Genomic DNA, 25,061 nt, shown 5'->3' with positions numbered 1-25,061 from the left:
GTATGGAACTACCATCTTGCAGATGTCCTGAGAGGGAAGGATTTGGATGAGGCAGTACCATGTTCTTATGCAGTTACACGTGTTCAGGCTAGGAGACAAGCATGTGGGTCTGGCAGCCTGTGGGAGACTCAGACAGACTACATACTTGCAGCCAGTACTGGTGAGGTGGTTACTTCAGAAAGGGAGCTACTTTGTAGCAGTGAGGCTAAATGTAAGCCACAGCTGCTTGTGGGTACTGATATTCCCTTGGACAGAGTGACAGCAAAAGTAGTGGTGAGTAGTAGTACCCAGGCTGACAGTGAGACACCACTGTCAGAGGATGCCAGACTTGCTGTGGAAGGGGAGCTGAGAAGGGTTACAAGGAGAGAGTTGAGACAGGCTCAGCTGTTAGACCCTACATTGCAAGACCTGAGGCAGGTAGCTAGGGAGGCACCTGATTCTCAAGGAAAGGGGGAATCTGTATACTGAGACAAAGGGTTACTATACAGAGAATGGACCCCTGAGTGAGGGCTAGAAGCTGAGAGAGTGCAGCAGTTGGTAGTGTCTAGAGCCTACCATTTGGCACTTCTAGCCATAGCCTGTGATATTCCCTTTGCAGGTCATATGGGCATAAAATGTACAAAGAGACTTATTATGCAAAACCTCTATTGGTGTGGAATTTCCAGAGATGTTACAGGGTACTGCAGGACCTGTGAGCAGTGCCAAAAGGTAGGCATGGCAAGATACTAGGTGAGAGCTCCTTTGATGCATTTGCCTGTGATTGAGGAGCCATTTCAGAGGGTAGCTATGGAGATTGTGGGTCCTCTGAGTACCCCAAGTTCCACAGGGAAAAAGTATATCCTTGTGGTAGTGGATTATGCTACACAATACCATGAGGTGGTGGCTTTGTCCTCCATTGAGGCAGAGAAGGTGGCAAATGCTTTGTTAGAGATTTTCAGCAGGGTGCGTTTCCCAAAAGAAATACTGACTGACCGAGGTGCCAATTTCATGTAAGACCTGCTGGCTTGTCTGTGGAAGTTCTGTGGGGTGAAGCACATGAAGACCACCTCCTACCATCCCCAGACTAATGTTCTTGTTGAGAGGTTAAACTCTACAATCAAGTCCATGCTACAGGCATTTGCAGATCAGTTTAAGAGGGAGTGGGACAAATATTTGCCCCATCTGTTGTTTGCTTACAGAGAGGTTTTTCACTCTTTGAGTTGCTGTATGGGTGTAGGGTGATGCAACCTCTAAATTTAATTTGAGATGAGTGGGAAGGTGAGTGCGAATCTCACAAGGAGTCTGTTGTGGCATATATCCTAAACCTCAGGACAAGGCTCAAGGAATTCATGGGTTTGGCCCAGGAGAACCAGGAAGAAGCCCAACAACAGAAAATAGTGTGGTATGACAGGAATGCTTGGGCTAGAGAGTATGCTCTGGGGCAGTAGTTAATGGTTCTCATTCCTGTCAGACACAACAAACTGCAAGCAGCTTGGGAGGGTCCCTACAAGGTGGTAAGAAAGGTAAGTGATGTTAACTGCATGGTGGAAGTGCTAGGCAGATGGCAGAGCACAAATTGTACCATGTTAACATGATGAAACCTTACCATGATAAGGAGGCCCTTATGCTGACCATTTGCAGTGGATTGCAGGAGGAGTCTGAGGGAGATCTGGGGACTGATCACCTCAGTGAGGATCGGGCTCACACCTTGCTGGAAGGTGTAGTAATGTCCCAGCAGCTATCTCCTGCCCAGGTTCTGGAAATCTGGGCAGTGTTGCAGGAAATTGGGGAAATGTTCACTGGGAAACCAGGGTGCACCCACCTGGTGGAGCATCAGGTGGATACAGGACCCCAATGGCCTATTAGACAGGCCCCTTATAGGGTGCCTGAGAGTGTCAGACAGACTCTGAGAGAAGAGGTACAGGATATGTTGGAACTAGGTGTGATTCAAGAGTCCAGCAGTCCCTGGGCCTCCCCAGTGATGATAGTTCCAAAGAAGGATGGCAGCACCAGGTTCTGTGTGGATTACAGGAAATTAGTCACACAGAGTCGGATGCTTACCCCACGGCTAGGACAGATACTAAAAACGCAAGACAAATTCCTGCAACACTGCTCAGATTTCTCAAACCTGGGCAGGAGACAGCTGCTGGGACATTGCTACACCTTCCAGCGAGGTGTCAGCCTGATCCTCACTGAGGAGATCAGTCTCAAGATCTCTCCCAGACACATCCTGCAATCCATTTCAAATGGTTAGCACAAGGGCCTCCCTATCATGGTAAGGTTTCATCATGTTAACATGGCACAATTTGTGCCCCTGCCATCTGCCTAGCACTTCCACCATGTAGTTAACATCACTTACCTTTCTTACCACCTTGTAGGGACCCTCCCAAGCTGCTTGCAGTTTGTTGTGTCTGACAGATAGCAGCTGGATGGGGCTAAGTGTCTTACAACCATTGATCTGACCAAGGGTTTCTGGCAGGTGCCCATGACTCCCAGTGCTACAGAGAAGTCAGCCTTTGTGACTCCATTTGGCTTGTATGAGTTGACAAAGATGCCCTTTAGGATGAAGAATGCCCCAGCGACTTTCCAGAGGCTCGTAGATCATATCCTAGCAGGAGCAGGAGGGTTTGCCCTTGCTTTCCTAGAGGATAGTGCCATCTACAGCCATTCCTGGCCAGAGCACCTTCAGCATGTCAGGGAGGTGCTGGGAAGACTACAGAGTGCAGGGTTGACCATTAAGCCAAGCAAAATGCAGGTGGGTATGACAGAGGTCTCCTACCTAGGACATAGAGTGGGGAGTGGCAAGATAAGGCCAGAACCTGCCAAAGTGGAAGCTATTCAGGCATGGCCTGCACCTGTTACTAAAAAGCAGGTGAGGGCATTTAAGGGACAGCAGGGAGGGTACTACAGGAAGTTCGTCCCCGTTATAATACCATAGCTGCTCCCCTCACAGACCTGACAAGGAAGAACAGGCCAGATAAGGTAGTGTGGACTCCAGCATGTGATCAGGCATTCCAGAAGCTTAAAGAAGCTTTGGGGAGACCTCTGTGTCAGCCAGTCCAGATTACAGCAAATAATTTGTTGTGCAAGTGGATGCTTCAAACCATGGGGTGGGGGCTGTACTTAGCCAGATTTCTTCAGAGGGGGAAGAGCACCCAGTGGTTTATCTCAATCATAGGTTCCAACCCAGGGAGGAATGCTATGCAGCTGTAGAAAAGGAATGTCTAGTCATAGTGTAGGCACTGCAGAAACTTCAATCTTATCTGTAAGGAAGAAAATTCACTGTAATGACAGATCACAGCCCCCTAATATGGTTAAAAAGAGCCAGTCAGCAAAATGCCAAGTTGCTAAGATGGAGGCTGGGGTTGCAAGCATATGATATGTCAGTGCAGCACCACAGTGGGAGTCGCAATTGCAATGCCAATGCAGATGGGCTCTCAAGACAGTGAATGGGGTGAGGTATACCCCAATAGACCTAACCCTCTCAAGCGGCGTTTATCAACGGTCACTTGAAAAACTAGCTTGAGTTGTTGGGGGGGGGGTGTGAAGACTGGTAGAGAAGGGTGAAGGCTGCCAGCCTAGCCAGATAGAATTGTGCAGATAATTCTATCATTTGTAAATGTGAAATGTTGAACTTAAAACAATGTGACAACATTGCCATCTGCTGTAAGGAAAATTAAGTTAAGCATTTAAAATCTTTCTTTTGAAGTTAAAATTATTTCAAACCTATCCTTTGATCTGCAGAGCTCAGAGTCAGTCTGTCTAAGCTAGCACATTCTTTCTGTTGTTTTAACTTACTAGAATTTACATGTGGAATGTCCTTTATTGCTCTAAGTGTAAAAGAAAGTAAATGCAGTTTCTGTGTGCCTGTGAACCAGGAAGGTGTAAAAGATGATGTAATGTGTAGCAGAACTGCAGTTTCAATTTTAGCAGTGAGAACCAGAGATTATTAAGCATTTTTGTCTGACTATCTAACTCATCAGCACTGCCTGTGTCTTAAGTAAGTTATCTTAGAAGTATGTTTTCTTGTAGCAGTAGCTAGGAATTAGAAAAAAGATTAGACTAAGTGTTTTTCTGTTATGTCAGAACTGTGCTACTGAATTATTTTTAGTTTCTGTGTGATCTCTGAACTCTTGAATAGCACTGTGGTGTAGTAGTATTGTCTTGCATTTTTAGTATTTATTATTAAATATTTTTAAACCCTTTTCAACTGTGGTTGGTTTATGTAGTGATAAATTAAGCTCTAGAGTACATTGCATGCTTATAAGTGATCCTGTAATACGCCCTTCCAATAAGCCTTGATTGCTTAGTTACACCACAATTGGATGCTAATATTGCACAGTAATAACTGGACACCCTTTTAAGGGCCTTTGGGTAGCTGATAATTATTAGCTGGTGGTGGCAGGAATTACTACCGTATAGTCTGGGTATAGGTGCACAGCTGGAGAATCTGTATCAGCCTTTCCCAGGAGTGTCTGTGAAGTTGTATAAATACTTATCTCTAAGTGTGTGTGTGTGTGTGTGTGTGTGTGTGTGTGTGTGTGTGTGTGTGTGTGTCAGCTACTTGGGCAGGGACATGAAGCACTGGTTGGACAGAGGGGGTACTGGAGGTTTTAGCTTGCCAGCTAAGCTGAGATCTGGACCCAATAGCTGTGCCAGTGGGGAGTCGTGTTGTGGACCTGGGAGCAAGGGTGCGACCAGCCCCAGATTGACTGTGATCTCTGTGTGCTCTTAAGGGAAATTGCACTTTACTGTGTGTATTTGTTATCCTTTCCTCTCATATGAGATGCCCTCTCTGGTGTTAGTGGTGAGAATTGAGGCTCCTTGATTACTGGGCCAGGCCACGGGCATCACACCTGGTAAGGTATATGCCAAAGGGTGCATTGTACTTGATTATTGTTCTGATGAGGGCTGAGTGCAGTATTACTATGACATCCTTAGATCTGGATGCCATGCCCTTACTTATAATTTAAGCCACATTGAACACTTTCCTCACCACTGCGGACACATGATGGCCAAAGTTCTGATTGCAATCTGAGTACGCAGATCTCTCACTACTGGGTCCACTCTTATGGGGGTGCTATCAATGTTTCATTTTGAAGGGTGCTATTATACACATGGCTCTGACACTAATCATTAGTCTGTGTCAGTCCTTTTGGTAGGATCTAAACATCATTTTGGGAGTCAATGATTGACCCCAACTTGCACTCATCAGCAAACGTGGTCAGCCAAAGAACATCTACATTTGCCTTGACATTGGAGAAGTATATCCTAAATAGGAAGGGGGGGCTAGCACTGAGCCCTGTGATACTCCACTGGTGACTGGCCTCTTGATAGATATGGATTCCCCCACTCTAATGACATGTGTCCTATTTGTGAGCCATTTCTACAGCATTTTTGACCATCTCAAAGAAGTCCACCAGATTGAGCATGCAGGACTTCCATTTGAAGAAGCTGGACTGGGTTGGGTCTAGAATCTGGAGGTTTCCTATATGGCTGTTAATCAGGTCCATGATTATCCTTTCCATAGCCTTGCATATTAGAATAGTCAGACCTATAGGCGGATAGTTAACTGGGTCCATTGATGGTCCCCCTTGTGCAGAGGGAGGACTGTTGCTGTCCTCCACTCTGCTGGGAATTTTACTCCAACTGACTTCTGCTTAGCTTTGACCACTGATTGTAACCACTAATGTTTTATGTTAAGAGCCAACCATTTTACTAAGGATGAAATTGCAGTCTCTGATTCAACCCCAGTGCCTCTTCCTTACCAGTAGCAAGTCTACCTGACTTACATGCTGGACACTGTTGTATGTGATATTGTGACTGTCTTTCTTAGTGAACCATTTGTCTGGCAGTTGACAAAGAGGATAAAGGCTATGAACTGTTAACAAGCTACATTTTAACCTAAACAGTCTGATTCCTTCATCTTTATTTGCCTGCTGTGGGACTTTGAACAAGTCACTTAATCACACAGGGACTTAAGGCTAGGCTTCTTAATGGTCCTGGACTACATGCCTAGTAACTACCTATGAACCTATAAACCTGTTTTTGGCCACCATTAAGCAATTTGCCAGATGAAAGTCCAGAATGCCATCTCTGTTATTCATGTTGCTCCTGGCACATGGTCTATCTGTCCTAAAGTGAGCATTCAGGCCTTCCATTATCAAGACCCATTCATTTTGTTCCAAATTGTCAAGGCTTGGTGGTTCACCAACCATGTGAATCAGAGTTACTCCCTAACCCAATTCAAGTGCAACTTGGACAATTGGATGGGAAACCAAAATTAATTCCTGGTTTGGCACTTCTATCTCTAATGCAAACATGTAACTTGTAAATAGTTCATCTCCCAGGACATGCTTACACTTATCAAGGGTATCAGAACATGTCAGAGATTTGGGATCCATGGCTAGCCTTAAAAAGGCCCTTGTGGTCGTTAGCCTAGTAAACACCTATGAACCTATAAGAAGGCCCTGCAACTGCTGCCTGAATATCTTCTTTTCCTCACTACCTCAGTTTCGCTGTGCAGCGTAGACTGAGATCATGAAGTATGATTTATCCTTACACTGGAATCTGATTGCCATGAGTCTGCCACTGCTTTTGATGACAGGCTCTCTGTTACATCATTTTGCCATTTCTGTTTATAATACAGTCCAAAGTCTTATCTCCTATCAAGAGGATACTGCAGACCACAGATGATACGTAAAGTAGTCGATTGACATGAATTTTCCCTCAACAGGCACCATCTGCAATCTGTGCTGCTGCCAGAGACTGTTCATTTTCTTATTGTTCATTCTGTTGGGAGACCTTTAAATTTCAAGTGGTTTGAGGCAAAACCACCCAGCCTGTTTTTGAGACCCCAGACAGACACAGAGAGAAAAATCATACTCCACAAAGAAAGTGACTAGACATCCCCAAAAAAAAAAAAAAAAAAAAAAAATCACCATTGCAACTACCATGTATGGGGAACTTCTGAAACATATTTAGAAAAAATATTTTCAAGAATCATTTTTGCAAGGTAACATGGAAGATATGTGCAAATTTGCCTTTATGTGTCATACAACTGGACAAGTGCAACACAGTGGTTCATCAGCAAAGCAGGGATTTATACAACATAGTCAAGAAATAAAAGTCCATATAATTTGATACTTGGATAATGATGGCAGTAAAAACTCTGAACTATGCAGCTGAAATAGCAATGTCATCAATCAGTATTGCAATGTTTTTCTGATATCCATTTGCAGAATCAACAGGCAACCTGGCTGCAATGTTGGGCACAGGAGTATGGATCATTATGAGTGTCAGTTAATAAATAAATAGGAACCTAGTTTCAGATTGGCACTATGATCGCTGAAGACACATATGAGTGTTATTCTGTGCAATACTTCCACATCAGAACTAAATTAAATATCACCAAGTCTCCTTAGTTCTGTAGCCATCAAAACTAACAACAAAAAGAAAATTGAAATTCCAAGAGCACACAAACCACAACTTTAATAAATAAAAAGAAAACATGTGCCCAACCCTGGGCAGACATATGAAACGTAAACCACTTAAGCACTTTCATCCCTAATAATGTGGGACTTCTTCAGAATAAAATACATCACATCATCCCTTAAATAATGTAAACACTTACCTCCTAATTAAAAAATGAATGATAAAGAATCTTGTTAATTCATTGTGCATTAACCCTTTCATATCCAAATACCAACATCTGATCACATGCTCGATAAATATGTTTTTAAAAACAATTAATGATTAAAATTAATAGTAATACCAAAATTTAGCATTGTGCCTTATAAACCTTCCTAATAAAAAATCTAACCCTCAGCTTATCGAACCAACCTCACCCTTAGTACATAATCAATGGAAGTAATTTCATTAAGGCCAAAGTTAGCTGAAGAATTGCTTTTTAACTGCCATTTTAAGCTCCTTGATCTCTAACCAATCCTTCCAAGGACCCCTCCCATATCATATTGTACACTCTCCACAATATAAAATTCATAGCTGTGGCCATCATGCACCTTAATATGTTTGAATAGGGCATTACCTTCATTTTTAGGTTCATAGGTTCATAGGTAGGTACTAGGCTACTGGCCCTGGGGCCTATATAAGCCTAACAAAAAAGGTTCCCTGGCTTTTGCCACCCAAGAACATTTTTTTCTTTTTTATATCATACATATGCTGATAAATCCTTCTTTTGAACACTCGATTTCCCCTAAATAATTCCTACCATCAAAAGTAACACTATCCTCAGTAACAGAAACTGCATGTACACTGACTGGATGAGGTTACAGTGTCTTGCTGTTCTGACAGAAGTAGCAAACAGAGATGGAGGCCACCTTCAGGGAAATGAAGTTTCATGACACACTTTGCAGTGTTGGTGAAACTACTAGGCTACAATTCCTACAAGAAACAGTGTATTGTTAGCTGATAAAAATATCAGTGCCATTTAAACCAGCACTTCTGATAATTTTGAGAAGATAGAAAAGGCAATTGTCGTAACTTCATAAATGTAAGTATTTATGAAAACCAGTCGTACATACATAGAATGCAAGCAAATGTAAATTAACAACATATTTGATACGGTGCCTGCAGTTTGCCATACTAGTACTTAACATGCAAGTAAGGGACAACCATTATAGCATTTTGTTTTTAATTACCCAGCATGAACCAACAGTGGTACAGAATGTAACCACCAAACTGATATCACGACAGCAGAGACAGTGAGTGTGCATTCAGTGTCAAAAGAGTATAGCCTGCACATGCTTATCCCATTACCAGAACAGTCAAAACTCAGTACACCTTTTGTTACATTCCCCATGAAAAATACAGCTTCACCTTTCGTCCAAGTAAGTTACACATGCATATTCCATTCTATTTAATGTTTTTCGTATTGCTCACTGCTGCAGTAGAATAAGTCATACGGGTTACATCCTACAAGGATATAAAAGCAGGGGTCAGCTTCCAAAGCTTCAGGGTACCTTCCATGTACACAAACTGTTATTCAGCTTGAGCTGAGCTGACTAAAAACACAGGTTTGAGTGTCAAGCCCTTTGGGGATTTCCTGCCACCAAAGAGCACACTCCTCTGGGCCTTTCGAGAATGGATGGTCAGCTTGTGCTGTTTCTTTACTCTGCAGAATAGTTCTGTCCTGGGAAAATAAAAGCTACTTAAAAAAATGTTTGTTTTGATAGCACTTTACTCAGTCTGGATCACATTACTACATTATCAGTTTCCTGCCTTAACATTTGGACAATTCACTGAACCAAGAATGTTTGCAAGTGTCAACTTCCAGTCTGAGCTTATTGCAGGCTACAGGGTATCCATATTTTTCCATATTTAGACAACTTTCTTATCTTTGCAGAGTCTATTTTTTAAGTATTAGTAATGTCTCACTTGGGTGAGAGATATCTTATGCAAAAAAGGATTCCAAGAGAACATTCAAAAGTCTTTTTGACTGCTTTGCACAGCATTGTGTTCTCAGGGTGTTAAATAGATACCTAAGTTCAAAGAGCTTTTCTTCCACAGGAAAAATAGGACAGCTCACAGTTTTGTATTCAGTAAGTGGCTCTACACAGCGTGTAGAGCTGTGCAAACATGGTAAACATCGTGGCATGACAATTACAATGTAAGCAGCTGAACTGCATGCTAACCAACCAATCCAAGATGGAGGAGCTATTCAACAAAGTACAAAGCAATCTTGCAGACTCAGTGCAGGTTTTGCCTGCAAATTCCAAAACCTATTGGAGTACAGCCATTGAAACTGCTCTACACATAAAGAGCATTAGGGATTGCTGTTGCTCTTATTTATGTGTATGTGCAACATGCCCAAGTCTCTGCTGCTGCTGCTAATAGACCTCATCCAAGAAGGAGAAGGGCATTTAGACCTAACTTTTCATGGTCTGCATGATATGGAAATTGTAGAGCGCTGTAGGGTAGATACAGACACTCTACAGGAACTCTGCAACCTCTGTCATCAACAACTGAGAGGAAGGGCAAATCAAAGGGAACCAATATCTGTGGAAACAAATGTATGTATAGCACTTAGAATATTAGGTACAGGAACCTTTCCAAGGTTAACAGGGGATATGGTGGCGGTGTCATAGACATCAGCATCCAGGATCCTACATCAATTCCTGAATTTTATGCTGCAACATACCAGTGAATACATACAGTTTCCCCATACACCTGAGGACAGAGACAGAACTATGCAGGAGGTCTACCCTGTAGCACATTTCCCTGAAGTCCTAGGTGCTATGAACTGCACATACATTGAAATCAAAATGCCACCAGGGAAACAGGGAAGGTTGTACATAAACAGAAAGGGCTTCTACTCCATTAACTGTCAGGTCATGTGTAATGCTAAGGGAATCATCCTATATGTGTCTGCTGGCAATCCAGGCAGTTACCATGATTCATATATCTGGCACAACTCTCAACTCTATTAGAGGTTCAGTAGGGAGGATATCCCAGAGGATCATTTACTGAGAGATGCAGGGTATGCACTCAAGCTGTGGCTGATGACACCCATCAGAAATGCGCACACACCAACTGAAGAATGTTACAACAAGGCACATGCTCAAACAAGAAATATCATAGAGCTTGTGTTTGAGTTGCTGAAGTCAATGTTCCAGTGCCTAAATACATCTGGGGCATCCTGCAGTACATTCCCAGTACTTCTGCTGAAATTTTCACCATTTGTGCTATTGTACACAATATTATCCTGAGAAAACAGCTTCAGCAGTCACCCCAAGGGGAAGGGCACACATTCCACACCACTGACAAGGTCACCATAGCCACACGCAGGTGAGGAGACAGAGTGAAACTACTAGCTGCTGTGGGTGTAGGCAGACGTAGGCATGGACAATATGGCCTCACCTTGGCAAAGAGGCAATGGATAGCACACATGATCACCAAATAAGTGGGTAAAACCTTCATCCTATGCACATACATACAGTAATATTGATGCAGGCAATGCTCACAACCTTTACTTACCGATGGGTAAAAGCTGTATTTTGGTAGTATCACACAGACTCAGCCATAAATTAAAACTCTTGTCAATGCTGAACTTCCAAGGTAAGTGTTAAAACTGGAAGAGGAAAATAAATGGTTAAGAACAGTAATAAAAGAGATATCCTTATATTATGTTACTTCCTAATGTAAATAACTAGAAAGTGGGTGATTTTTACAGCAATGACACCCATGTGTGACATCACTGACTTATGCCAATAGATGTGCTCTCTATCAAGTAATACACCTCATGCATCACAGAATCAAGCATTACAAAACTTGTATGAAAGCAGTGTAATTTCACAAACACACACACACACACACACACACATATATATATATATATATATATATATATATATATATATATATATATATATATATAGATATATATATATACATACTAAGCACTCAGTCAGCTATGCACCCTGGGCATTAGACAAAAATAATTATGTATCCCTGAATCCAAAAGGCATAAAATCAAGGATATAGCACAGTTATCATCATTTACACATTTACACAAGGTGTTATGTGTGTGTGTATGGCGGGGGGGGGGGCACCAAGGCTTTTACAAAAGGTACTGAGTGTGTGTGAGTAAGAAAGACAGACAAGCAGAAATTTTGATAAACTACTTAATGGCCACCGAGACTGAATGAACTGTAAGCCTCATGACTGACTCATGTAACTGTTGTGTGGTGTCTGTATAGGCACTCAAGGTGAAGCATGTATGCAATTATCAGCAAGAACACAGCCAAGCTCTGTGCTAGCTTTACATCCTGGTATGTTGGACAGGTTTGAGCTGTGAATGGTAGGGGTGACAGTTCATCATCATTGCACCAGACCAAGAGAACTTGCTCTACCAGGAGTTGCACTGGTGCATCCATGGCAATAATCAGATGCACTGCTGCAACCTGAATGCGAATGATGTCTGCTGGATGAGGTCTCCTTAGGAGTATGCCCAGGGCCATGACCCCATTGCCTACCATGTGTGATTGTGGACACCTCAATCACTGATGGAGCACTGAAAATTGTGCCACTACAAGAGTGTGATCAGGCACGGCCATGATGGCTAACATAAGGTGATGATACTGACCTACAGTCATGTGGATACTGTCCCACTTCTGACAGACCTTCCTTCACAAACACTGCCCATTTCATTGTGTCATTCATCTGATCACTGAATCAGAAACATGGTGGAGGTAGTCACACATGTCACTCTGTGCTACATCTACAACCATAAACATAGTCTTTGGAGGTCTTATTCGACCATGCCTGCATTTCCATGATGGCCATAAACATACATCAAGTGGCACATACAGACACACGAGGATCAGGTAGAGAGTGGACAGCAGGCCTCCTCCGAGCACCCCTAACAGCCCTCCTGCATAGCACCTCATCCACACTTTGGCTATGGCCAGGCATTGAAGCCACAGTAACCACAATACTTCAATCAAGTGTGTCACCCTCCACTTATCCAATATCTCACTGGAATTGGTATGGGTAGCACTACTGGCTGTGTCTGATGAAAATGCAGGGGATGGATGAATGTCAACCTCAGTGTCAGATTCAACCTCTGCAGCCCTCAACTGTTCCTCTGTTTGGCCACTATCATCATAAATGTGTGCCAATACTCTGACATCAGGTGGTAAGAGTCCTACACTTCTACTGTCAGGATCATCTGTGATAACAAGCAACAAAAACAGGAAAGAAATTAGTGCTTACACTACAGTTTAATATATGATAACAAACTAATACTGGTGCAGCAATATACACACACTCATGACATCCACCTCACTCATATGGATAAGTGCATATTTCTGACAAATGGGCATCAATAATCAAATAAAAGTGTTTGGCTTACCATCTGCAGATGAATCTACACTTTCTAGGGAGGATGGTCCTGGAAGAAGTTAAGCAAAAGGTAAGGACACAATCACCATAATTCCAATAACACAGGGAGACAGAATTATAGTCTGTATGTCCATTAACAAAACTTTTAGCTGAAACTTGCCTGACAGATTCACCCAAAGCCCATGTGTAATGAACAAAAATGGATTGTTACAAGACAAAAGTCTCTCCAGGAGGCAGGCTGCAGAAACTCCAAAACAGCATATAATGTAGTCTACAGTAACCAGATCTCAATGCCAACGTCACAAAGATGAAACAGGAACAACTCCAATCTGATAAAACACAGTACTGCTTTATTTGGACCACACAAGCGCTTTCACTACTGCTTCTTCAGGTGTACAAAGAAAGTCAAGATAGCACCTGTTTAAATACTTGAGCAAAACACATGATCACTCATCTTAAAGGTAACTCAACAGATAAAAACTTCTCAAAGAAACAGTAAATCATTATTCCATAATACTAAACATATAAAAATACAAAAATACATATAATATAAAACAGAAATCATTAAACAAGTAAAAATATATATAAAATGCATAAAAATGTGTATGTACACAAACACTCAATAATCTATTACCTACGTAATTTCCTTTTCTTCAATACTGGTTTCATAGGCATGTTATCATTCAAGCCATGACCAAAAGTAGCCCTCAGTAAAACAATCCACCTGGCTTCAAGCTCCTCCGTCCTTCCCCTAATGTCACTAAATCTATCATTGGGAAGAATTTTAGATATGACCATGTATTTGAAACAATGACTTAAGCCTTTCTCTAAAACATGCTTAGACAGGGCATTAACCCTAGACCCTTTCTCAATGTGGTACGTGTGTTCCCTGATCCTCTCCTTCAACATCCTATCCGTTTTTCCAACATAAAAACTCTGGCACAGGGAGCACACTGCAAGGTATACCACATGTTTGGTATGGCAGGTAGCATTAACCCTTATATCAAATACTCTCTTAGTGTCAGGATGTTGAAAAGTAATTCCTTCCATAATATAAACACACTGATTGCAACTACCACATGGTGTAGTTCCAAAAATCGAATCATTCAGCATGCCACTTCTAGGTGCACACAATCTCCTCTTCAGATTTCTCTTGTTCTTGAAGGTAAAATGTGGTACCTCACCAACTATTTCCTTTAAAGTTGGATCTGTCATCAATATGTTCCAATGGTCATTAAACACATTGGTATACTTCCTAACATAAAGGATAAAGGGGGCCGTATTGTGGTCTTGGATAAAGAAACCTATAATGAGTTAATGTGTGAAATGTTGTCAGATGTGAGTTTTTATGAACCTACTACCTTACAGAAAGTGAAGAAAATGACAATCTCTATTAACAATGAGCTTACGCTGTTGGGGGAGTATGGGCTATTGAATAGCGAATTGTTAAGGTATTTTCTGATGGAGAATTATGTTATACCCCAGATACAAGGACTGCCCAAGCTACACAAGAGTATGGTTAGACCACCCATGAGAGCCATAGTCTCTGGGGGAGGGTGGTGTACGGAGCCTATCTCGATATATTTAGATGCTAAATTGAAACCGTTACTTGAGAAGTATGAAACACTATTATGTGATACAGAACACTTTTTGCATGATTTATTTGAATGTACTGAGAGTAATATGAGAATGGAAGATGTGTTTCTAGTTACTCTAGACGTAGTTTCATTATTCACTGTCATCCCTAATCCTATAGGCATTGACTTTGTGGGTAGGTTGTTATGTGATAGTGATTTATATGGGGGTGAAGAGATAGCTCTAATACAGGATTTGTTGAACATTGTGTTGGGGAATAATGTTTTTATGTTTGATGGCAAAGTATACCACCAGAATAATGGTGTAGCTATGGGCAGTTCCTGTTCAAATAGTTATGCCAATGGGATAATGTTAGCTTGGGAGTTGGAATATGTACACTCCAGTTCTTACAAAGAAAATATCATTTTGTATAGAAGATTTGTTGATGATCTTTTTATTTTGTGGGGAGGTACTGAGAGTGAGTTGAAAGCTTTCGTTAACTATATAAATGGGACCACTACTTTTTTAAATTTCACACTGGAATATTCGAAATCGGGTATTAGTTTTTTAGATGTGTTTGTAGAGAAGGATACAATGGGAGTTATTTCTACGAAACTACATAGGAAGGAGTGTTATGTTAGTAGTTTACTCAGTAGGGATAGCATGCATCCGAAGTATGTCTTCACCAATGTCATACAAAATCAATTTTTCAGAGCATCTAGGTTAAATGTTAAAGATAGTGACTTTGAACAACAGATTAAGACAACAAGTGAGGATCTGAGGGGAAGAGGTTATGAAGAGAGTATGATAGAGGCTAGTGGACTTGGTGTCAAACAATTGAGGACTGGTAGAGCCAAACCCTATTTCTCTCGTAGAGAGCAAAGAGAAAATAATGTGTTTAATAGGGCTACTAAGTTAGGTATGTGCATCCCTTATACCAGGGATGTTAGGAAGTATACCAATGTGTTTAATGACCATTGGAACACATTGATGACAGATCCAGCTTTAAAGAAAATAGTTGGTGAGGTACCACATTTTACCTTCAAGAACAAGAGAAATCTGAAGAGGAGATTGTGTGCACCTAGAAGTGGCATGCTGAATGATTCGAATTTTGGAACTACACCATGTGGTAGTTGCAATCAGTGTGTTTATATTATGGAAGGAATTATTTTCAACATCCTGACACTAAGATAGTATTTGATATAAGGGTTAATGCTACCTGCCATACCAAACATGTGGTATACCTTGCAGTGTGCTCCCTGTGCCAGAGTTTTTATGTTGGAAAAACGGATAGGATGTTGAAGGAGAGGATCAGGGAACACACGTACCACATTGCGAAAGGGTCTAGGGTTAATGCCCTGTCTAAGCATATTTTAGAGAAAGGCTTAAGTCATTGTTTCAAATACATGGTCATATCTAAAATTCTTCCCAATGATAGATTTAGTGACATTAGGGGAAGAACGGAGGAGCTTGAAGCCAGGTGGATTGTTTTACTGAGGGCTACTTTTGGTCATGGCTTGAATGATAACATGCCTATGAAACCAGTATTGAAGAAAAGGAAATTACGTAGGTAATAGATTATTGAGTGTTTGTGTACATACACATTTTTATGCATTTTATATATATTTTTACTTGTTTAATGATTTCTGTTTTATATTATATGTATTTTTGTATGTTTATATGTTTAGTATTATGGAATAATGATTTACTGTTTCTTTGAGAAGTTTTTATCTGTTGAGTTACCTTTAAGATGAGTGATCATGTGTTTTGCTCAAGTATTTAAACAGGTGCTATCTTGACTTTCTTTGTACACCTGAAGAAGCAGTAGTGAAAGCGCTTGTGTAGTCCAAATAAAGCAGTACTGTGTTTTATCAGATTGGAGTTGTTCCTGTTTCATCTTTGTGACATTGGCATTGAGATCTGGTTACTGTAGACTACATTATATGCTGTTTTGGAGTTTCTGCAGCCTGCCTCCTGGAGAGACTTTTGTCTTGTGACATTGTACTGTTTTTTCGTTTGATTCCTGGAGGTAATTGGAGCTCATTGGGAGTTTTTACTTTCTACTTAAAAATGTATTGTTGACTGTATCAATTTATCAGTATGTTCATCTAAAAAAATAAGAATTATTGTTTTCAGTACTTTACTATACAAGAAAATGTTATAAACTGACACATGTAAGCTTACCTGGAAGCTGCTCTTGATATATACTTGTCCTCCCAGAAACATCAACAACAACATCAATGACATGCTGTTGTGCACCTTTTTTCTGAGCTCTGTGGATCTCTGCCAGTGGACAGGAACTCTTCATTTGGTGTCAGTGGTGGATCTGTAGCAGCCCCCCCTTCATAGCTGGCTTTCCATGGGCAACTGCAGCTGCTCTTCTCCAGGCTGATGAAATCATATCAGTGACTCTATGATGCACCTGATCATAAGTCCTGATGCACCCCCCAATGCATTTACGTCATTGACTATCTAGTTCCAAATCTCAGTTCTGTCAGACATATCCCCACGTCCTCTCTCAAGCAAAAAGGACAGTGGTACCTAAATGCTTACGCAGTTATTTCATTCTCAAAGTCACTAAAATGGGGGTTTACATGCATTTGTACACTTGGGTGCCATATTCCTAGGTGACATAAAACAGAGAAGGATGCAACACATAAATACCACATAACTAAATTCCTGCTTATATACACATATTTTTTCAGTATTAACCACTGCAGATACACTGTTCAGGTATTACAACTTAAGGTTATGTGGTTGTACCATATCACTCTCACACACAAACCAATGTTTTGATCCAAAATAAGGAATAGCAATGGGATAATATATTGTTTAACACAGAATGAACTGGCTGACTATGCAATTTCAAGAACAAACCACTGGAAAAACAACTTTTGTTGTGGCAACACACAAATTACATTTGGCTCTCTCACCTGCAATAAAACAGAAAAATGACAGTTTGTACCAAGCAAGGAATAGCACATTAGTCAATTGTTATAAATGCTTTCCAAAAAAATTTAAATAAATGTATACACATTTCCAGTAGAAAAGTCAATTTTATATGATTGCCGTTCATCTCTCCCTGTGCCCAGCACTCCCCTAGAGGTGCCTATGGGCCATCTTAGAAGCCTAACTCCCCCTGTGTCATTGACAATATAGGAGACTGCATTTCACTGAAATAACATACAAGAGTGTAAGATGACCAGCTGTAACAATAACAGTTGTGATGAAAGTTAAGAAGGTTGTCTATCTGAGAAAGTAAAATGCCTGACAAAAATGCCTATGCCAACAGTGAACTTATAAGAAGTGCATTGAGATAAAAAGTCCATTTTCTAATGTATATATATATATATATATATATATATATATATATATAATATGTTCCTTGTAACATGTTAATGTATACAAATGTAAATAGAAATGTAACTACTCTATGTTTGACTGGAACTTAGTATAATGCAAATGGAGCTTTTCTCCTCCAGTCTCCACTGAAAATTGTTTTCACCCAGATAGACTTTCCCATTAAACAAAGACAAATATTTAAATAAATAAATACATAACAAATCTAGCATGCACTTGAAAAATACTATCATACCTTAGCAAGATCAGAAGGCTTTTGTGTAGCTAAATCCAAATTAATAAAAAAATATTCAGTGTTCACATATACAACTCTTCAAGTTCTCTATCTACACAATTACCTTTTTATAGTGTAGCTTCAGACCTCTCAGCACAGTAAAGAGGCAAAGGAGGTATTAACTCATTAAATTTGCTGAATGTCAAACTTTTGACTTTGTGTAGCAGGTGTAAACGTAGTTTAGGGAATACCTCAGTGTTAGTTGCTAATGGATTGCAGCTGTGAATGATTACTGGTAGGGTGAAGGAAATAACAACAATTCAAACGGTTTTACCTGCAGTAATTGTGTCACCCCGGACACACTTACACAGTGTTGAAGTAAAATTACCCAGCTTTTAAATGCATGTGAACAGCACACATTTCTTGGTTTTTGTTCACTAATAACCGAACTGTCATGCCTTTGTTGAAAATTGTATATTAATGTCATGTAGTATAGTATTCTTATATATTTTCAGGACAATGATGCAAAATGTCTGAGAGTTCAGCACAGATAAGAGAAGAATGAACACAGTACAAAGAGAAGACAGGGCTGCATTTCTGTAAACAATAGTCATAAATGGTTGTGTGATCAATCATTGCACTAAATATGTAATTAACACATGTACAAACAACTGAGGGTATACAAGTGTTGTATGTCTTCGTAATACTGTGGTGGAAATGGAACTTGCTTAGATGCATAATGATTTTAATTCATGCTGCAAAACTGTTTCTGTGGCAAGGACAGATAAGACACCAACCCTTACTGTGTTTTGTAGGTTCAGTAGTCTAACAGTTCAAATCCAGAGTTGTGAAGAATTATATCAGTTGTGTACTAAAATGTAGTTTTCAATGCTGTTTATGTTTCCTTTTTTAATTGTTTTTAAATAATATTTGCATGATGCATGGCTTAGCGCAAATACGATTAAATGGCAAAATAAATTAAAATTGGTAAAGCTCACTTATATGATAAAGACAGCATAAATTAAGGCTGTAAATTAAGCATCTGTGTAGCACATCTTATGAATACAGAGCACATCGTATATGTAGATCAAGGTTCAAGTCTCACATCTATATTTTAGTGAGGAAAAGTAATAAACACTTTTTACAATAATAATGCATGTTCAGCTTTGCTAATCTCGTTTGCGCATTGTCAGTTTCAAAAAGGATATATTGTTACATCTTTTGCTTTCCATCATGCAATGCCCCGAAGCACCACTGCATAACATTCAACAAGCATCCACAACACCTCCAGGTCCAGATCTCCTGTAGACAATAAGCAGACACTTGTCAATTTCAAAAAGGATACATTGTCTCATCGTATGCTTATCATCACCAAACCTGCTAAGGCAGTGTTGTGCAGCAGTCTACACACATGCAGGTCCAGAACACCTGCAGTCAACAAGGAGACACTTGTAAATTTCAAAATGGATACATTCTATCATATGCTTGCCATGCAAACATGCTAAGTGGCATTGCCTGGTGGTCAGCACACATCCATAGTAATGAATGTGTAAACATAAAGCTGCTGTCTAGCTGTTCCTGTGGCAGCAGGTGTAAGTTAAGGGCTACAATACAGGTGATCCTGGGGTCTAATACAGCAAATTCCAAAGTCGTATTACTGCTGTTTTAGTTTACTTTACATAAAAATTAACATTAGAAAAATAATTACACATAGAAATAATGATCTTTAGCAGGTGCATTGAGCATACACAGGATATCAGATATATATTAAATGTTTAACTGTGTGTGTCGGTAGCATTATGGTTCTACAATTAAACATTTATTTTCCACACTTTCATGTCACACACACACATACATGGTTAAACACTCAAATCTTTAATGTATATGTATAACTAATGAGCAGGTATGACAAACAAGGTCTCAGTTGCAATGAACACTCTGCACAGTAATGACTGCAAAAATAGACTTGTAGCCTATCCTTCTCTGTGGCAACTGGTATAAGTTAATGCTTGCAACACAGGCAAGCCAGGGGTCTAATCTAGCACACTCCCAATTTTAATAATGCTTGTCCACTCACTTTTAAAATTGCATTCATTTTTTAAAAAGTAAAGAGCAACATAAACATAATTATAAACAACATTACTATGTATAGCACTGGAGCTCATATGAATTATATGTGTGACTGAGGACATACTGAAAATTATGTGCCTGAAATTATAATTGTCTATTGTGGCCTTGGATGGACTTCATACTTTAATGATAGTCATACATACATGAATGTATAAACCAAGACTTTTTCAGGTCACACACATACATGATTAACACCTCACTCGGTCATGTGTACATACAATTAGTGAGAATGTCTGACAATCACTTCTTCTGTGGCAAGGATGAAAAACGCCTATGTGGACGAATATATTTTGTCTGTTTTACAGAGATTTATATCCCATATTGTACAAATTACCTTTATCAGTGTGTAAAGACACAAAAAATGTATCAGGTCATAAAATTTATACCCCCAATACATGTCTGGAAAGTTAAAGCAACTAACAGGTACAGCAGCAATCATCCCATAAGCTACTAGCAACTGTCACATTATCCTTCCTATTTCATATGCTGCCTTCTTCTCCATCTGTCTCCATTGCTCTCCTTTTAACATTGCTCAGTGCAGTTGACATGGTTGTTCACATCTGTGCACTAGAATAAAACACATATCTCAACTTGGTGGTAAAACACTCTAACTGTTGCTGTTTGACCTGTATGGACATGGCAGGATGTAGAAGAGAAGGTGCCCAATTTAGGGATCCAAAATGGGGTGTAGAGGAGTCCAGAATATTCACTGGACTTCTTGTAAAGTGAAAACATGCAAGCAAGAACAACTCGACCAGTGGCCGGATTAATTTAGGACTGCTGACATCCCACAGTTGTGTATGTATACAGATAAAGATACTTTAAATTAGATAGAAAGCTGGATATAGCCAAGACTGGTATATGTACTGCTCTTCTTTTTCTCCTCCACTTTTCTTTTATAGCCATCCAGGAAATAGCAGCAAACAGAGATACCCAAGCTGAGCATTTGGAAAGACTAAGAGAAGCAAGGGGTATGCATGCAGCATAAAAGAATATGAATTTATCTAAAGTATTGCTCTTGAAAGCATTGCTATCCTCATTAGCACTCTTCAAGAAAAATCTTGATGAGTGGATGGGAAATAGGAAATACACCCCCAGGATCACTTCTGTGGCTCTGCTTAACAGGGGCATGGGAAATTAACTTTCCTGGGTGGCGTAAGCCAGGGAACCTTGTTGGCTAGGCTTACTTAGGCCCTTGGGCTGATAGCCTAGTACCTACCTATGAACCTATGAACCTATTAGCAAACTAAGAATGCATATCTTACCTGTAAAACTCATTCATGCATGCTTCAGTATGTAGCTTAAGCCAACTGTAGGAGTCAATTGTAATAGTGTATTTAGATGTCGTGGGTTCAAATACAACAGGTAATAAATATATAATAAAATAATTAAAATATATAACATAATAGTTTCAACACAATTGGCATACATGCCATGCTGTTAATGTAATCTGTATTGGTCAATCAAGCACATGTGCAATATATGCATATTGTAAGGATTACAATCTGTCATTGTTTTTAGTTGTTAAAAATTATACTTAACGTGAAAGCAAAATTATTTTTATTTATATTGTACTAATTTAATGTATGCCACAGATGATGGTACTAATTATCATCTTTTTTGCTCTTGCCCCACTCATTTATCTCTCTTTTTTATTTTTATATGTGTGATCACAATGTTCCAATGTCATCCATTTCTGACAACTGACAGAATGATTTACAGCACAAGGAGGTAGGCCAACCAGTGTGGCTCAGCCTGCCCCCTCAAATGGCTGCTAAACCAATGTCCAGCATATCTGGGACCCAGCCTGGCAGTACTGCCTCTGCAGCCTCTGCATTACCTGGGCCCTTCACATCCGGTAATACTACCCTGGCAGCTGGTTAATGTGGTACCCTCTGAGAGTATAGGCAGAGGTGGTAATTTTGTCACCTTCCAGGAGATACCAGGCAGGCTGAGTGAGGTCATAGAAAGCATCATTGGTGCATACCAAAGCTGGAAGGAAAAGATTTTTTCAGGAATGCTGGGCAAAATAAAATGTCAATCAGTTCAACAACAAGCTGAGGAAGGAGACAGTGATGACAGTTCTAACAGTAAGTACTAGATTTTCACTGTCCCCAAGTTTGATGGGTGTGGGCATCTGATACCCCCTCCCTATCCCCAGTCATGGTGTCCCCCAACCTGTTGTGTACCTCACCATCCCAGTCTCTTGTCTTGTTTGTCCTGTCTGACTGTAGCTGCTTTTCCATCTATCCCACTTACCTGACCTTGGAATACCTGCATCCCTTTTCCAACATTCCTGTCTTACTGAAATAAAATTCAAAAATGGGCACCTGTCCCCAAAAAAAAAAAAGATATTGTCACATGCATAGCTTTTCATTTCTCACATTTGTCTTCTCAGCACACTAGATTTGGTCCAAATGACTATACAACATTATTGCATTGTTGTCACTCATCTTTGTTGAGGTGGCAGTCTAAGCTCATCGAATACCCTATACATGTTCATTTTACACCTTTGAATAAGTAGATAGATATGGTTCTTTCCTCATTCTCTTATGCACATTCCTATATTGCTTTCCATTTGTTCTTTTCCCACTGCTTACCCCTCATTTTAACTCTTTCCTATATACCCCATTTTCACACCTTTAATCTGGTCAAAATATAGAATTACACACAACACACATAAATAATAAATCCCAATGAAGCCCTTCAGTTCTTGTCCACTGCGTTTGCATGAAGTTTGTCATCACGCACCAATGGCGAGCGACAGTGAATGGCTCTTCATGTCCTATGGCACAATGCTGTTACTTCTGCACCATGCAGCTTAAACCCAATGTGCTAAGGAAACACCCAGTAAAAGTAGAATAAAGGCACTCATATTAAAAATGTCATATAAAATTATTATTTAGACTGATGACTGTATAAATATATAGCTCCATATGTGTCCTGTTTACATAAATCACTTGAGTACTGTTTTGTTTATGCAGTACTTCACTGTAGTCATTCCCTTTCACATTTCCAATAATTATCATACGTAATTATTTAATTACATCATGAATACATATGTAAACAATTTGACAGAGCTGGATTCTAACCCGTATCATCTTTGCTCAATATAAGCGCTTACTGCTATTCTACCTGCTGCCACAGAGTTAGTACAGCAGCAGATGTTTTTCTTCCAGTCAGTGCTGTCCAAAGTGCTGACTGCCGTGTCTCTCTACTTAGATGTTTGCACTGAGGAAAGGAAAACAATAAAACTCTTACAATTTTCTAAAAGAAGCAGGGACCCGTGTTTTTCATCGTTTAACTATGCACAGATGGGGAAAGCCCTATAAATACTAATTTAAGGTTTTACAATGTATGGCACTCCATTTCTGATATGCACTAGTTCTGAACACCACAGTAACTGTTAGCTGTGTCTGCCATAGTCAGTATGGATAAGTAATTCTTAAGTTCAAGTAGGAGTCCTTAAATGTGCATCTCACATGTGCAAACACTTTACCATCGATCATGCAAACCAACTACTCATCAGTGCACTATGGAAAGTGCTTATTAGCATATAGTACTTATGTTTCGTGCCCAGTTATTCTTCATCACATTATAATCCATGTAAAACCACAACCAAAGGGAAAGCACATTTTACTAACTTAACACATATTTACACTAAGAAGTCATGTGTTATCTACACCCATGCACTTGAAACTTGGTATGGCAGTACTATTTCCCAAAAGTCAACTACACCACTGAAATAAATAGCGAAACTGTATTTTTGCATACCATGTACACCTTTATAATGAGAATAGACATTCAGATTGTCTTGTACATGTATTAATGTGGACAGCAATTCTTCACAAATATGAACAAATAGGATCACACAAATTGTGTGTGTGTCTGTATGTGACAATTTAAGTATGTGATGTATACAACATACTGGGAAACAGCTGCTTATTTCTCTTTTATGTGACATGCATTCCTGACAGGTCTTTGTATCTAGTTTGACAAGTTGCCTCTTAAAGTGTATCTGCACATTGTAAACACAACAGGAAACAGTACATCCACATGTTGTACACCTCTTTCATAACAGGATATGTTTACCACTTCATATAATGAAGATAGCATCATCTATAAAGGCCACTATGGCAAAGGCAAATACATAATTCAGGAGTGTTGTAATCATCAAATACTGTGTTTTGCAGATGGGAACAAAATACTTACATGTGTGTTAAATTAGGACAGCAGCCACATTATGTATGTGTCTCTACGTATGCTTAAATGCATGTGAATAGTCAGAATAACATCAGTCTGTATCCTACTATCATCAAACTGGTCCCACGCAGAAGTAATATCTTGATAGTCTTATATGGCTACTAATCTATTTCATACAAGTCTCCCAACATCATTACTTAAACATGCAATGATGATGTTGTCCACTATAATTTGTCCTGCAGCATTGTAAAAGTCAGACTTGTGTCATGGTGCATCCATTAAGTAGTGCAGTCAACTGGTATGTATGTGTAATCAGCAATACAGTCATGTAGGATACAGTCATACATGTCTATACAGGACTGCATATATCTTTTCCAAACATGCAATGATGATGCCGTCCACTATAAAGTGTCCTGCAGCATTGTAAAAGTCGCTCTTGTGTCATGGTGCTTGCATTAAGTCGTGGGTTCTTTAGCTAGTAAACGTAGTTAGGTAGGGGTCCTAATGTCATTGCTGTCAACTGGTTGTGTGTGTGTATGTGTGTGTGTGTGTGTGTGTGTGTGTGTGTGTGTGTGTGTGTGTGTGTGTGTGTGTGCGTGTGGTTGGTGGGTGGTAGTACATTATGGTTATTGTATGATCTTTGGAATCACTCTTCATTTCATTACCACTTAGGAGAACACTTAATGTAGCCTCATGCATCCACCATCTTCCTTTGTCCTATGGCCAAAAAGCATTCTTC

This window comes from Protopterus annectens, chromosome 4.part0, assembly GCF_019279795.1.
Source record: "Protopterus annectens isolate FY-2018-M chromosome 4.part0, PAN1.0, whole genome shotgun sequence".
NCBI lineage: Eukaryota > Metazoa > Chordata > Ceratodontiformes > Protopteridae > Protopterus > Protopterus annectens.
Note: the sequence above shows the minus strand (reverse complement) of the source record.